This window comes from Rhinolophus hipposideros (genome assembly GCF_964194185.1).
Source record: "Rhinolophus hipposideros genome assembly, chromosome: 23".
In the NCBI taxonomy this organism is placed as follows: domain Eukaryota; kingdom Metazoa; phylum Chordata; class Mammalia; order Chiroptera; family Rhinolophidae; genus Rhinolophus; species Rhinolophus hipposideros.
In genome coordinates, this window is record NC_138069.1 from 15,186,805 (window position 1) to 15,200,935 (window position 14,131).

Here is a 14,131-nt window from a genome sequence, read left to right on the forward strand (position 1 = left end):
ACACCAGTTTGAGCTGGGCCCCGGAAGGGGTGTGCCTAGTCGGACCGCCTGAGTGTGTGCTGGGTGGGGGTGCGGGCCGTTTCCGGCGGGTGGAGGTGCCGGCAGGCCAACTTAGCTGTGGCCCAAACAGATGCTAATGATTTTCCGGGAGGCGCCGGTTATCTCTGGCCTCAGCCAGCCATGGTGCGGGCCTGGGCCGGGCACAGACACCTCCTCACCCTCCCTCTCCCCTCATAAGCCCCGCCTAATGACCATCTGTCCCCAGTGGACAGTGGGGGGGTCACAGGGTGCCCCAAGTATTCTGGCTGAATGGGAACGTTTACACCCTGTCCATCCAGGATGCTGCTGCATTCTCCTCAGAGCCCCTTCCTAAAGCTGCCACCCCCCAGCTCATGAGAGCAGGGAAACTGAGGCTCCAAAGCCCAGCCCAAGGTCACCCGACCCAGCACCTGCTGGGCTGAGTGGGTCACCCTCTTAGGAGAGGAGAGACTTAGGAAAGACTTGCAGCCCCCCTGGTCTCCCAACTGTCCAGAGGCCAGAGCCAGTTTCCAGGCTCCCCAGTGGAAGTGCTGACGTGGCTCTGGGCAGCTGTCTGGGGCCAGGAAGCGGGGCAGATGTCACAGTGCCCAGGGGAGGAGGCGGCTCCATGGGGAGGGCACACGGCAGGGCCTCTTGCCTGGCTAGACACGCCTCCTCCCCCTAAGCCTGGCTGTCTGTCTGGGTCTGGGGCACAGCCAGGCTGACCTGCCTCTAAATCTAAGTCAGCTCCTCTGTGTGGCTGCTGACAAGTGCTGCAACCTCTCTGGGCTTCCCTGTCAGAGGAGAATAACAACACCTGCTTTGGATGGGTGTGAGCCTCAAATGAAAGCAGAGGTATGCAAAGCCCCCAATTCAGTGCTGGGCACAATGTTCCTGCTCAATAAATGTCAGCTTTTGTTGTCTTTGCAAGTGGGAATTTGGTGTGTCCAAAGGCAAAACTGGGTCCTGAGAGTGCCAGCTGGTTTCACAGGTCATTCCAGCCAGCCCTCCTGCCTTGATGCCCCTGGCCCTCTGCATTTCTCATGCCTGCCTAGCTTTGTTCTTTTCACTGAAGTGTCAGCCCCCCTCAGCTCTGCCTGCCTGCCAAGCTGCCCCCAACCCCCTCTCATCGGTGTGGTTCCCTCCTATCTGGCCGCCACATTGGGTCCCTCGAGCAGCACAGCCCCCTGGGAACAGCAATCGATGGGGCGGAACAGCCTCCCTGACAGATGGACCCACGGAGGCTGGGCTGCTTCATCAGAGCTCCCTAGGAAACCAGAGACAGAAGCAGAGCTACCATGGCTGCCTCCTAAATAGAGATGGGAGGTGGCAGGGAGATGAGGAAGAGGCCAGAGCTTCCAAGCAGCCACAGGCTGGGCCAGTCCTCTGGGAATGGGTCTGGAGGGGCAGAGCAGCCCCTATGCTTTTCCATAGGCCCAGAATCCTCTTGGGGGTGGGGGCTCTGTAGAGCTTGCTTGTTAGGTGGGATATGTCAGTCTCCCTACAGGGGCAAATGAGTTTTTGCAGCCCCCCCCATCGTGGGCACTTTTTCTAACAAGCCTGGAGGCTGGTGGGTGGATAGGTGGCAGGCGCCTTTCCATATTCCTCAGGCCACAAGGGACCTTTGAAGCCATTATGGCAGAGGGGCCCTCTCTGCCTGTGGAGTGGGAGATGAGCCTTGGCCCACGCGCTCCTCCTGCCTCCTACCAGTCTCCCAGATTAGTCAGGGAAGTTCTTCCCAAGGTTTCTCAGCCGTAGCACTATTGACATTTAGGACTGTTTAATTCTTTGTCCTGTGCATTATAGAATGTTTAGCAGCATCCTTGGTCTCTACCCATTAGATGCTAGTAGCAGCAGTTTTGACAACCAACAATGTCCCCAGACATTGCCCAACGTCCCCTGGGAGACAAAAATCAGCCCTAGTTGAGGACCAGCTCCCTGGGTTGGAAGGGGCTGCCAAGACCCCAAAGGGATGCCAGAGAGCCTCTGCAATAGTGGAGGGGAGGGTTCCAGAATGTCCTGTCCCAGTTATCTCAGGCCTAGGAAGGTGGGAAACACCCTCTGCCCCGCAGCCCTCATTGCCCCCACTGCCAGGTTGGAGGGAACCATGCCTGCCTGAGATGGCAGGGCTATTGGTGTCACTGTTCAGCTGCGCCAGGCTTGGTGCCAACACCTCACTGCTGGACTCTACAGCATGGGGGCAAGGGAGCGGGTGCGGTCATGTGGGGGTTACTCAGGTGGCCTTCTGTCCAGCCAGCTTGAGATGGGGGAGCCGGCATGGATGATCAGCCTCCCTACTTCCCTTAGTGTCCTGGCAGTGTCTGCTGCCTCCCTCTGTGTCGAGTTGGGCTGGGGGTGGGGCTGCCAGGCCACAGAGCCAGTGGGGGCTGCTGCCCAGAGCAGGAGAAGGATTGTGGACACAAGTCCAACAGGCACAGCCAGCTGACAGCTGGGCCACCTGAGTGCCAAGCTGTCCTCTCCAGGAAGGGGAGGGAGGAAGGCACTATGGGCTGGCTAAATGATGCCTGAGTCCCCCAACCCACAAGTCCTTGAGCCAGACTCCCTCTGGAGTCACCATTTTCCTCTTCCTGTCCAAGCAGACAGGGAGGCATTGAGGTGAGGAAAAGTTCTCTGGTGCACAATTTCACTGCTGGGAAGTCCCTACTTAGGTCTAACCTACTTTCCTCCTATAGCATCCTCCCTATCTTGGACTGCATGCTCTGGCCCCCAGCAGTCAGGGCCCAACATTTCAGGTTCTGTGGCCAGGGTGAGGCCTTATTCCCAGGAAAGAAAACCCTCATCCATGGGGAAATTTCAAGCAGAATACGGGTCAGTGGATTCTTATGTGGGTAGAGGAATGAGGGTGCCTAAAGTGGGGAAGGCTGAGGGGATGGAGAGGGGCATTGGTGCCAGTTGACAGACCAGTGCTCACAGAAATCAGGGTTGCCCCAAGACACAATGAACCCAGCACTAGCCTAGGGGGTCCCAGAGTGGGGAGGAGGAAGTGGCTGGGAGGTGGGCAGTGGCTTTGTAACCAGAGATGGGCCAGGCTGGCTGAGGCGACAGCTTGGGGCTGGGGTTTAAAATAGCACCTCGTCCTGGCTAGGATCGGGTTCGGGTCACCCACAAGGCAAGGCACCGTGGCCACCACCATCCGGCTCGAGTTTCTTGTCTTCCTCGATGATTTGATGGAGGAGGGGGCTATCTAGGCAGGTGGGCCTAAGAAAAGGGGTCCAGGTACTGCCACTACAGTCCATGTCCTGTCTCCCTTCTCTTCCACACCCATTCACCTGGGACAGGTTGCCCAGCCGCTCCTGATCTTTTCACTCCTTTTTAGTAAACGTTTATTTAACACCTACTGGGGACCAGGCCACAGAGAGGAGTGAAGCCTTGAGCCTGTCCCAGGCCCCAGGAGTCCTGGCCCCCAGGAGTGCACAGAAGGGGAAGGAATATCAGTATTCAGCAGAGACCCACCATGTTTCACTGACGTCCTAGCCTCACCCTGAAAGCCCTAGGCATAGGGAAAGAAAGGGGCATAAAGACCTGTTGATGCATGTGAGAAGTGTTAGACCTCAGATGAGCCTGCCACTGGAGAAAAGGAGGTGGCTACAAGGGGGAAGGGAGAATGTCCTCTCAAAAGCTAGTGATCATCCCTGAAGACTGCCCGGGGTGGTTCACCCCCCACAGTGTTCTCTGGAAGAGAGACCAAACAGAATGACCTGCAAAGCCCTCAGACACAGGCTGAGAGGGCATTCTCCTCCTGTGTCCAAGTAGGGTACCTGCTTCCTCAGGCTGAGCCAAGGATTAGGGAAAGGGGTTGGGAAATGAAGGGGGTGGGTCCCCTCTTTAGTTTTTCAGGGGAAGTAGGTTTATCCCTGCCACAGCCCATTATACTATTGGAAAGGGGGAAAGACTGCTTCAAACAATAAAAGTTCTACCTAACCATAATCCCTTCTACTCCATTCTCCCTTGCTAGAGAGTCTTTGGGCCCCCGAGGGCAGTGGCAATCTCTGGACCGTGGCTCCTGCCTTCCTCTCCTTCCCCAGCTATGGGTCTACATGGGACAAGGTGACATAGGAAGCCAAGCCCACTCAGGACCAGATCCCCTCTAACTGGGGCGTGGCCAGCCCTCCTGAGAGAACTCATATATCTAAAACAGCATCTTGTGTATCTTAATGATTTCTCAACAGCCCCTGATTGAAGCATGCCCAATTTAGCCGTGCCGTAAGTAACCTTTTATATTTCCTCAGGGAATCATTTCACTTATGAATCTTTTCTGAATCTGCAATCTCGATTAAAAGTTGATTTTTTTTTTTTTTTTATTTTTTTTGGTCTCTGGCTCCTTGCTTCTGAGATGCCTCCCTACCAAAAAGGGTGGTGACACCATCAATCCTTCCTTATTAGCTTGTCTGGGGCAGAATTCTTCCTGGGAGTCTGGGGAGCAGCAGTCAAGCCTCCCCTGTGGTAGCACCGGGGGTATGTGGCCTGAGGGAGGGCTTCATAGAGAGGTGGTGGGGCACATGCTAATCTCCTGCCCACATACACTCCCCTACCTGCCCCATATCAGGCCCCTCCACACCCAGCTGTTACACTGGAGGTGGGGGAGGGTAATGTCCAGCCCATTTTGCCTTTAGGGTGTCTCCTCACCTGTAGTCTAGGACTTTGAGAAGGAGGCAGAACTAACCCTTCAAGGATTCAGCTTGAGAGCACAACACTGGTTCAAATCCTGACCCCATTTCTGTATAGCTGCCACATCCTGGGTAAGTCAGCCTTGGTAAGTGACCTCTTCTTTCAAAGCCTCAGTTTCCTGATTTGCAAAATGGGAATGTGATTGCTAAACAGATTACCAAGCAGGTAATGGGTTTACTTACTACAATGCCTCCAGAAAGGCAACTTTCATTATTTCCCTTGAGGGACCCCAGCACCAGGAAGCTGAGGGTCCTATCCTAATTCTGACCAGTATTTTTCTCAACCCATTCATTACCTAGTCCTGGCGACAACCTGACACCCCTGAGTGGGTGGGATGGCATAATTATCTCCTTGAGGAGAAGAAAGGTCTGTTGGGACTGGGACTTGCCCTGGGGTTGCCCCAGGAGGCCCGGTCAGAGCTGCAGCAGGAAGGCTGCAGGGCAAACTAGGGTGAGAAGCTCTGAACTTAGAAGTACCTTCCCCACAGACTCATTCCCTGATTCCTCCCCCCCCTCCCCGCCCACCTCACTACCTCACTACTCATAGTTGGTGAGGGACTTGCCCAGGTGCTGTGACTTCTGGCTCTGACCTCTAACCTCTGACTTCTGGGCTGGGGGTGAGCTCTCTGAGGACCAGAATCATGACTGGGGGTGGGGCCAAAGGGGACCCGGCAGGGGTGGCAGCAGCAGCTCTGGGAGTTAACGATTTACGAGGGGCCCCTTCCTGAGGCCTCCCTCTTCCCAGGCCTGGCAAGCAACCCGTGACTGCCCAGGCGGCTAGACACAAAACCAGTCCCGCCAGTTCAAAGAGCAGTTCGTTCCGGGCCCACCCCCAGGCACTGTCTGAGCTCCCCATTCTCTGGAGTCTGAAGGGGAAGGCAGTAGGAGTTGGTGGAGTGGTCCCCTGGTCTGAGGAGAGACGCTCAGTCCCATTTTGAAAGTCCCAGTGTGAGGGGCATTTACCACCTACTTAGCTCTGACTTCTGGGGCCAGGTCTGTGAGGGGAGGCTGAGCCCCACCCCTTTACCTTCCCCATCCTTCCCCACCCTAGCCTGCAGGTCTTGGGTAGGGCACTTTCAGGCAAGGCTGGCTTCTGGACACCCAAAGCACCCTTCCCCTTGGATCTGGTCTGGGGTCTTTGGGGAGGGGGCAGGGGTCTAGAGCCACAGCTTTAGCCTCAGGGAACACAGTCTCTCCCACTCCCATAATAGAGATAAACCATGATTGTGCCTAGAGAAGCCAAGAGTTTTACTGTCAGGGACAAGACACCCCCTCCCCCAAACGTTCCCCATTCCTCTTCCCCCATCACCCCCCTACCTCGCCCCCCCCGCCGCCCCCCCCACATACAGGCTGAGTTCCCTGTGCCTGGCAGAACATGGGGCTATGTCTGGTTGTCTGTGGCATGTGTGTGGCTGTGCCCGGGCAAGGTGAAATGCGAACTGTGAGTGTATGTGTTGATCTGGTCTCTGCTCCCTCCCAGCCTCCCAGAGTCATTTTGTTCTGCAACTGGAGTCCCCCCTCTGACCTCCCTTCCCTCCTGTTTATACAGCTCAGGGTGAGGTGTGGGCCACCAAACTGACTTCTCAGAGATGAGTGGGCCTTAGCCTTCTAAGAGATAGATCTGGACTTGCCGATTTTTCTCTAGTGTCACAGCTCTATTATCCCTTCAGAAGTCATGGGGGCACGGATGGGGAGAACCAAGGACCAATGGCCCAGTAGTGAGGGCTAAGAATCCAAAGGCCTGGGCCTGTTTCTGGGCAGTTAAGCTTCTCTCTTCCCCTGCCCATGTTTGTACCCCAGGCCTACCCTGGGATTTTGGCTGCGGTCACAGTCCAGTGTGACCCCACTGAAAACCATCCTGCACCCTGCCCTGAGGCAGGGCTCCAAATGCCCTTGCTCCCATTCTCCGTGATACAAGTGATGGAACCAGGGCCCAAAAGGGGTAGACATTAGGCCAGGCTCCAGGTTGGCCATTTTTACTGGAGACCCTAACTCCTCTTCATGCAGCCATTTCCCAGTTCATTGGATGTTTAATCAATGGCCGACATTAGCTGATAAATGGCAGTCGTGGCAGGTCCCTCAGACATGGCATGGATTTAAATCCTGGTTTTGCTACTTTGTAACCTTAAGCTGGTGTCTGAGCCTGAGGATTAAATAAGCGTATGCACAGAGAGCAATTAATGTGGTGCTGGACATATAGTAGTAAGTTCCCAGAAAGATGCTGGCTCCAGTGTTAACTAATGGTACATACTTAGTGCCCAGGATTCAGGCCCAGGGTAGGTAGGAGATTCTCTTTTACCCTCCAAGGATTTCCATGGGTGATGGTAGTGAAGGAACAGAGAGACAAATGAGCAAATAAAAGCTATTTTCTGTGCAGTGTGATCACTGTGGCCATAGAAGGGAACAGAAGGGCCCCAAAGTCAGGCCACAGAGTACATGCCCTACAGAAAGGCACCTGGCACAGGGAGCTAGAAAGACTGAAAGACAGTCCATAACCTGCTGCCAAAAAGGGGCTACCTATATCTGCCAAAGGGGGGGTCATTTTCTCCAGTTTGCACACAGGCTAACGGTGGCCCTGTGGATATGGGCCAAACTGAGGGTGGGAGTGGAAGTCAAAGAAGGTACTTAGTGGAGGTGACACGTGCTCTTGGTCTTCAGTGAGGAGTCCATGAGGTGAGCTTGATCAAGGCGCTCCTGGACAGAGAGAACATGCAAAGCCATGGAAACTTGAAGGGGAGTTTGGGGATGTCTGAGGGAACCGTGAGTATTGGGTGGTGTTGGTCAGCAGGGCCCAGGGATTGACTGCAGGAAGGCATAATAAGGCTGGTTAGGGAAATCAGGCCAAGCTGGGGAAAGGGCTGGGGCTGAACCCTAGGGTCTCTGAGGAACCACTCTAGGATGTGAAGCAGGTGAACCCCAGGGCGGATGTGTATGTGAGAAATCTTCCTAGAACAGCAAATCTCAAGGGTTAGAACAACTTTGGTGCCAACCTCACTTCAGTTTCCTCATCTGAAAAATGGGGATGATGCTACCACTGGCACTGACGTCAGGATTAAATGAGATAAGGTACGTTAGCTGTTTAGCACATTGCCCTGGCTAGGGTAAGGACTTCATAAATGCCAGCCATGGATATTATAACCAGGACATAGGAGAGCTGGATCCAGGGTGCTGGACTGACATAATCCTACACAAAAGACAGGGACCCCTGTTTCCCCCAAAGGTATTGGAGATTTAAGGAACTTGCTTCTTGAATCTAAGCTAATTGATTAACAATGTAAAACAAATATTCCTCTTTGGAGGCAGGGAGAAAGGAGGGAATAGTGAACAAGGGTGGCTTCACTTCTTGTGGGAAGGGTCTGGGATGGGCATGTTCTCCCCCAAGGCCAAACCTCACACCCAATCCTTCCTGGGTGTTCACCACTTGTCTCTTGTTATGGTGGAGAGTTAGTTCTATGTGGATGGTTTGCACATGGCATTTCCTGTTCATGTTGCATTTTCCGTGTGGATAGTTCTACCCCTCTCCCCTCTGGTTCCTACCTGGGTTGGTTGGGGGAGGGTCTGGGTCTCTCTCCAGTTCTTAATTTCCAGGAGAAGGGGAAGACTCCTACATCTGCCTGTTAAATTGGGCCCGGTGTACACCAGCACCCCTTCCCTGAGGAAGTCACCATTGGGATCACCTGACTCATCTCCGTTACAGCCTGCACCCCCTTGGTCTTGCTCATCTGAGTTGGGGGGCAGAGGTCTCCCAAAAAAGTAGGCAATTAACAGTAATTCTCTAAGCTGGAGCTACTACCCACCCACCCCTGTGGACACCAGCTTCTTCTTTCAGGTGTACAGACCTGATTCTGCACTGACCCTAGCCTTCAGGAACCCTGTAGGATTGAGCTTCATTTATTGTGTCCTAGTCCTCTGTGGCCTGCTAACTCCTGCACAACAGGTGTCCCCTCACTGTCTGTGCCTCAGCTTCCCCAGAAAAGGTAAATGGAGGTGGGCTAAGTGTTTATAGATCCTGGAGCCTGTAGACCTGGGACCCTCCCTCTTTTTTCCTTGTATAGTCAGTGCCAACACAGTACCTGACACTCAGGTGGGTCTAGAATATTGGTCTTTAAGCCATTTAGAGGTGATAACCTAGAGAGGTGTTCACTTATCTGAAAACTGTTCCCAGAGTAAGTATTTTGCTTTCACTCACATTGTGTGTTTGTTTGGTTTGGCTTTAAGGAAGGGTGCTGGGGAGGTGAGAAGAGAGGAGAGGACAGGAGAGGAGAGGCTGAACACCCCTCCAGGGAACCATCCCTTGCATATATGGGGGTGCCAAAAAATGTATACACATGACTTGTATTCATCTTTTGTTATCGGTACATATTATTACAATTTTAATACAGTTTTTTCCTTTCTTAAAATGTGTATACATTTTTTGGCACCCTCTGTAGTTAAGGGAGGACACTCTCAGCATCTGTAGAAGGAAGGGAGTGGGTGTCCACGATGTCTGGGGAGGGGTCATGCCCTGTAGCCTGGGAGGTCAGCAAGAGGGGTAGAGAGGCAACACATTCCAGATGAACTCTGCCCTTTAACACCTCCCTCATTCCCCTACCCCCTGGCTGGGTCAAGGTCCCAAGGCCAAATTTAGAAGGCTTGGAGGGTGGGCAGCAGGGCTGCTAGCCAGAGACTCACCTCACGGCCGAGGCCTGCCTCAGAGACAAGCTGACTGCATATGTAGAAGAGAGGAAGCAGCAACGTGGGAGCTGGTTTCGCTTCTCCCACCAAAGCCCAGGCCGCACAAGTGGCTGGAGGCACCCCAGTCGCCACAGTTAACTCCCTGTTATCTGGGCCCCAATCGATCTAGGGCAGCAACGTTTAACTCTAGGCAGACTTCCCCAACCGCTCTGCTCTAACCCGCACCCCATGGCCGCTGTCTGGGGGGTTGTGTGTTTTCTCTTCCTGGCAGAGGAAATACAAACCCACCCCCACGATTTCCACAGAATTGCAGAAACTTTCCATTTTGGGATTACCTGCAGTTTGTGATTATATTAGCCCAGGGTTTACTCTATGGATCCCTAAAATGGCAAGATGAAGACATCCGCAGCCATAGTAGTACCGCGCCCAAGCTGGGCAGATGGAAGGGACATTGAGGGCGAGGATGTGCGGGCCCAAATCTGTACCCACTGGGCTTTTGTTCTCTCTTTCACCCAGTGTCTGTTGAGCGATGCTCTATGCCAGGCATCGTTTCAGGCTCGGAGTTTACAGGCCACAGTCCCAGGACACCACAATATGAGTGCCTTAGCCCCAGGACTCAGGGCTTGGACTGGTGCAGGCGTGGGACGCAAAATGTCCTTTTTCGGATCAGTTTCCTCATCTGTGAAATGGGGACAGGAATCTCCGCCCCCTTTCTCCCGGGCAACCAGAACGCACCGAATCCAGGAAAGCGCTCTGGGAGGGGTAAGGTTTTTCAACCCGCGTATAGCTCCAAGAGCCCTTGGCTAGGAGATCCCGGCTGTAAGCGCACCTGAGCTGAGAGGCGCGGCCAAACTCTCCCTATTGGTCCTCGTAGCTTCGCGGCCCGTTTAAGAGAGGGGGCAGTGGGACGGCGGATTTCAACATAAGGTGGGTGTCCAAGCCCATACTTCTCACAAAACGGGGAAGGTCCTCTTATTTTTTTTGTAAAGTTGTGGGAAAAGAGGTAAACGAGGCGCGCTGGGGAGCTGAGCCTGGCCGACCTCATCAGAGCGCGGGGAGCTGGAGGCGCAGTGGCTGCGGCTCCGGCCTCAGAGCCTGCGGCGTCCAAGTGGCCAGAGCTGCGCTGGGAGGCGGAGGGAGGAGGGAGGGGAGCCGAGGTGGAGGGCGGGGGCGGGGGGGGGGGAGGAGGAGGGAGCGGCGAGTCCGGTCCGGGTTTTGCCAGCAGCCCCCGGGCAGCGTTCAGAGCTCCTGCCCGGGCGGGCGCGCGGCGGCGGCGGCAGAGGCGGCGGAGCCTGAGCTTGGATGTAGAGGCGGCAGCACTGGCGGCAGCAGAGGCGGCGGCGGCGGCGAGAGCAGGAGCCCGAGCCCAGCAAGAAGAGCGGCCGAACCTTGCCCCCCGAAGCCGGGCCCCGCGTCCTAGCCCTGCCCAGTCCGCGCCCAGCCATGCGCGCCGCCTGCTGAGTCCGGGCGCCTCACGCTGCGCCCTCCGCCCGCCTCGCCGCGCTCCGCTCGGGGGTGATTAGTTGCTTTTTGTTGTTTTTTAATTTGGGCCGCGGGGAGGGGGAGGAGGGGCAGGTGCTGCAGGCTCCCCCCCCTCCCCGCCTCGGGCCAGCCGCGGCGGCGTGACTCCGGATCCGGACCCGAGCACGGCGGGCGGCGCGGCTGAAGCGGAGCGCGCGGCGGCGGCGGTGCCCAGAGCGGAGCGCAGCTCCCCGCCCCGCCCCTCCCCCTCGGCCTCACGGCGGCGGCGGCGGTGACGGCTAGGACGACTCAGAGCCGGTAGGTGTCAGGCCACGGCCCTCCCCCGACCCCCCCGGAGGCCGGCCCCCTCCCCTTCCCCGCCTACCTCCCTCTCCTCCCCCGGGGCCCGATGCGCGGCCGGGGCCGGAGTTCGCTGCAAGTCGGCGGAAAGTTTGGCGGCGCGGGCTCCCCCGAAGTTCAGGTGCGGAGAGCCAGGGACGGGGAAGGAGGGGTCCTTGTTGGGAGGGGCGGGGGACGCCCGCAGCCTCAGCCTCCGGAGCTCCGGAGACTGGGAGTCTTCGCTCGGTGGCCGCTGCTGTACCCAAGCCTCCCCAAGCCGCAGTCGGCTCGGTCTCAGATCACTGAGTTCAGACAAAAAGAGGGGTTTTAGGGTCGGGGACTGCGGGTTGAGCGCCGTAGACTGGGACTGGGGCACTCTTTGCGGGGTACCGTCTCCTCCCCAAGTACTCGAGCTGTAAGGCGCTAGGGTGGCGGGAGCCCGGGTCCTCACATCTCGGTGTTGGGCGGGCGCTCCGCCTGCGGGGGCGGCTGATTGGAGATCCCCGGCGCGCACTCCCCCCATCAGACCCCATTCGCAGCCCAATGTTTTGGCGACGGTAACTGCTCTGAGTGCCCTGGACCACGCGTGGCTGACTCTCCCCCTCCACTTGGAGGGGGCGACGACCACTTCTACATTTTTTCCTCCGGCTCTTCGCCCCCGCTGCCCGCTGGGTGCCTGGCGGGCTGATCAAGTTTGACCTTTTTTTCCCCATCAAACTATCACGGCCCCCGTCCACACGCCCCGCGGCCTCTCTCTCCTTTCCTCCTCAGCCTTGGGGGGTCTTTCAGGCTGTCTCCCGAGCCCCGCGTAGCCAAACAGCGTGCAAAGCCCTGGAGGGAGAATGGGGGTGTTCCTCTAGCTGCGGAGCTGTGAGAAGCGGGTGTCCCAGGCGTCCTCCTCGCGGCTCTGGCCCCACATTTACCCATGAAGTTCGGCCCCGATTCCCCTCTTCCCCCTGGGTTCCCCAGAGCGAGGGGCCGAACCGCCGCGAGAAGAATGTGTTAATTTTCTTGCTGGGGGAAGTTGTCCTCGCCCAGAATGGGCTGCTTTCCGGCGGGGAGCGCGGGGTGCGCCTGGCTTTGTTTATTTGTAGGATCGACCGAAAGTGAGTGACTCCAGTTTTTAAATGGGGGGCCGCCTCCGGGACCTGTCAGAAGAGCCTGAGGCGCCCAATGAGGGAGCAAGATCGCATTTTTTTTTTTCCCTTCAGGAGTCGGAAGGGGTGCACAGAGTTGGGCTAGTGCCATGGGCTGCAAGGAGGTACTGGCAGATTGGGGGTGGGGGTGGGGGGGTCTGTACAGACTCATCCGGAAAGACCCACTCTCGTCTCCTACGACAGGGGCTCTATAGGGTTAGCAGCCACTCTCTACTTTGCCCCCTGGACCTTGGGTGGTCCGAGAGTCGCGTCTTCGGATTTGGGGGGCTGCAGGAGGTTGTCCGGCGAGCCAACCTCTAGACCTCCGCCTTTCCCCGCGCGGCGGGCGCTGTTGCGAGCGCTAGGTTTTGTGGCCGGCTCTGCTCCCCCACCCCACCCCCGCCTGCATTTGCGCAGGAAGCGCCAGGGAGGGGGTCATGTGTGATCGTTCGGCCCTCGCCCCCGCCCGAGCCGCCCCAGGGCGGCCAGCAAACAGAGTCTCTTTCAAGTTTTCCGCTGGGGCCGCCTGGCGGGGGCTGCGTGCGCGGTCGCTGCGGACTTGTTTGGAGCGCTATTTGAACGCCCGGCGCCACCTCAGCTGCCCTGGCCCGCGGGGGCGGGGGTGTCTGTCAGTGCAACTGAGAGCATTTAAATTAGACATTTTTAGGGGGCGTACTGGCCTCGGCTTGCCCTGATCGCCCTCCCGAAAGAACGCGGTACCCTGGGTTCCAACCGCCATGGGAAACCCAGGAACTGGGACCCGAAGCCTCCCAAACCCCTTTTTGAAGCGATGCGGAGAGACTAAGGCCAGCATTACCTACAACTGCGTAGTGTTGATTTAGCAGTTTCCCTGGATGAGACTCAAGCAAGAGCTATGGGGGGGGCGTAGTGGCCCGCTCTGCAGCTGTCACCCCCCTCCCAGAACGGAAATTGTTCTCTCCTTGGGGGGGGGGGGAGAGGGATGATTTTTGCCCTGGGAAGAGGTGGGAACAGCTGAGGGAGGTTGGTCTCTGAGTCCAGCCCTCGAGATCTTGGTAGAAGCTCCTACCTCCCACCCCCCAGTCCTGGCCAGGGCTGAAGCCTTCTGGGAAGCCCCTAACCAGCCTTGCATCTCCCTCCCCCATGCCACCTCTTTCCAAGGTGGGGGCAGAGGTTCCTCTGCAGAAGACAGACCCTTGGCTGCCTGGCTGGCAGGCTGGCTGGCTGGCTGGCTGTCGTTGGCGCCTTATTTATGTGTGTGTATTTGGGACCGGCTGTTTTCTCGGCTCAGCAGGTGACCCTGGCCCGGGCCTCCTATCTCTCCCCCGACAGAGACTGTTGACTTACCCGTGGGCCAGCGGCCTTGTCTATGTCACGTGAGGCCTGGAATGTCCACCCGGCTGGGCTGGGCTGGGCTGGGCTGGGTGGGGGAAGGGAGGGGAGGATTCTGCATTCAGGGCCCAGGCCAGCACAGGCCTATGTTCTGTGGGCTCCCATTGTGACCCCCAATTCGTGCTGCCTCTTTCCAGCTTTTTGCCTGCCTCCTACCCATTTGGCAAATGTGAAACTGAGTCTCTCATAGGAGAGTGGGGGTGGGAATTAAATACCCCACCTTCTCTAGGACCCCACCTATTTATTATGGGAGGGTAGAATGGAGATGGGGGTCACCTTGGGAAGTCAGCTGACTTTCCAGGGTACGAGATAGGGTGGAGGAATGGGGGATACTGATAAACCAGACCTAAGCTTGCTTTCCTAGAGCTCCTGTCTGGAGGGGTGACCATGAAGTCAGAATTCCCCAAGTGTGGTGCTCTGGAGCATGCCTTAATTAGCCAAGGA

General features: G+C 56.9%; 1 protein-coding gene across 6 annotated transcripts in view; it reads left to right on the plus strand.

The window, feature by feature from the left end:
- The first annotated feature begins 10,579 nt into the window (after positions 1 to 10,579).
- Positions 10,580 to 14,131, plus strand: part of CXXC5 (CXXC finger protein 5) — a 33,657-nt gene continuing 30,105 nt past the window's right edge. Inside the window, exons 1-2 of one of the 6 annotated variants that reach the window (XM_081034828.1) lie at positions 10,580 to 10,771; positions 10,965 to 11,159. The gene's annotated coding sequence lies outside the window, so the exon portion shown is untranslated. Of the gene's footprint in view, positions 11,323 to 14,131 lie in introns of all 6 variants that reach the window. The other 5 variants (XM_081034827.1, XM_081034825.1, XM_081034826.1 and 2 more) reach the window with 5 other exon arrangements.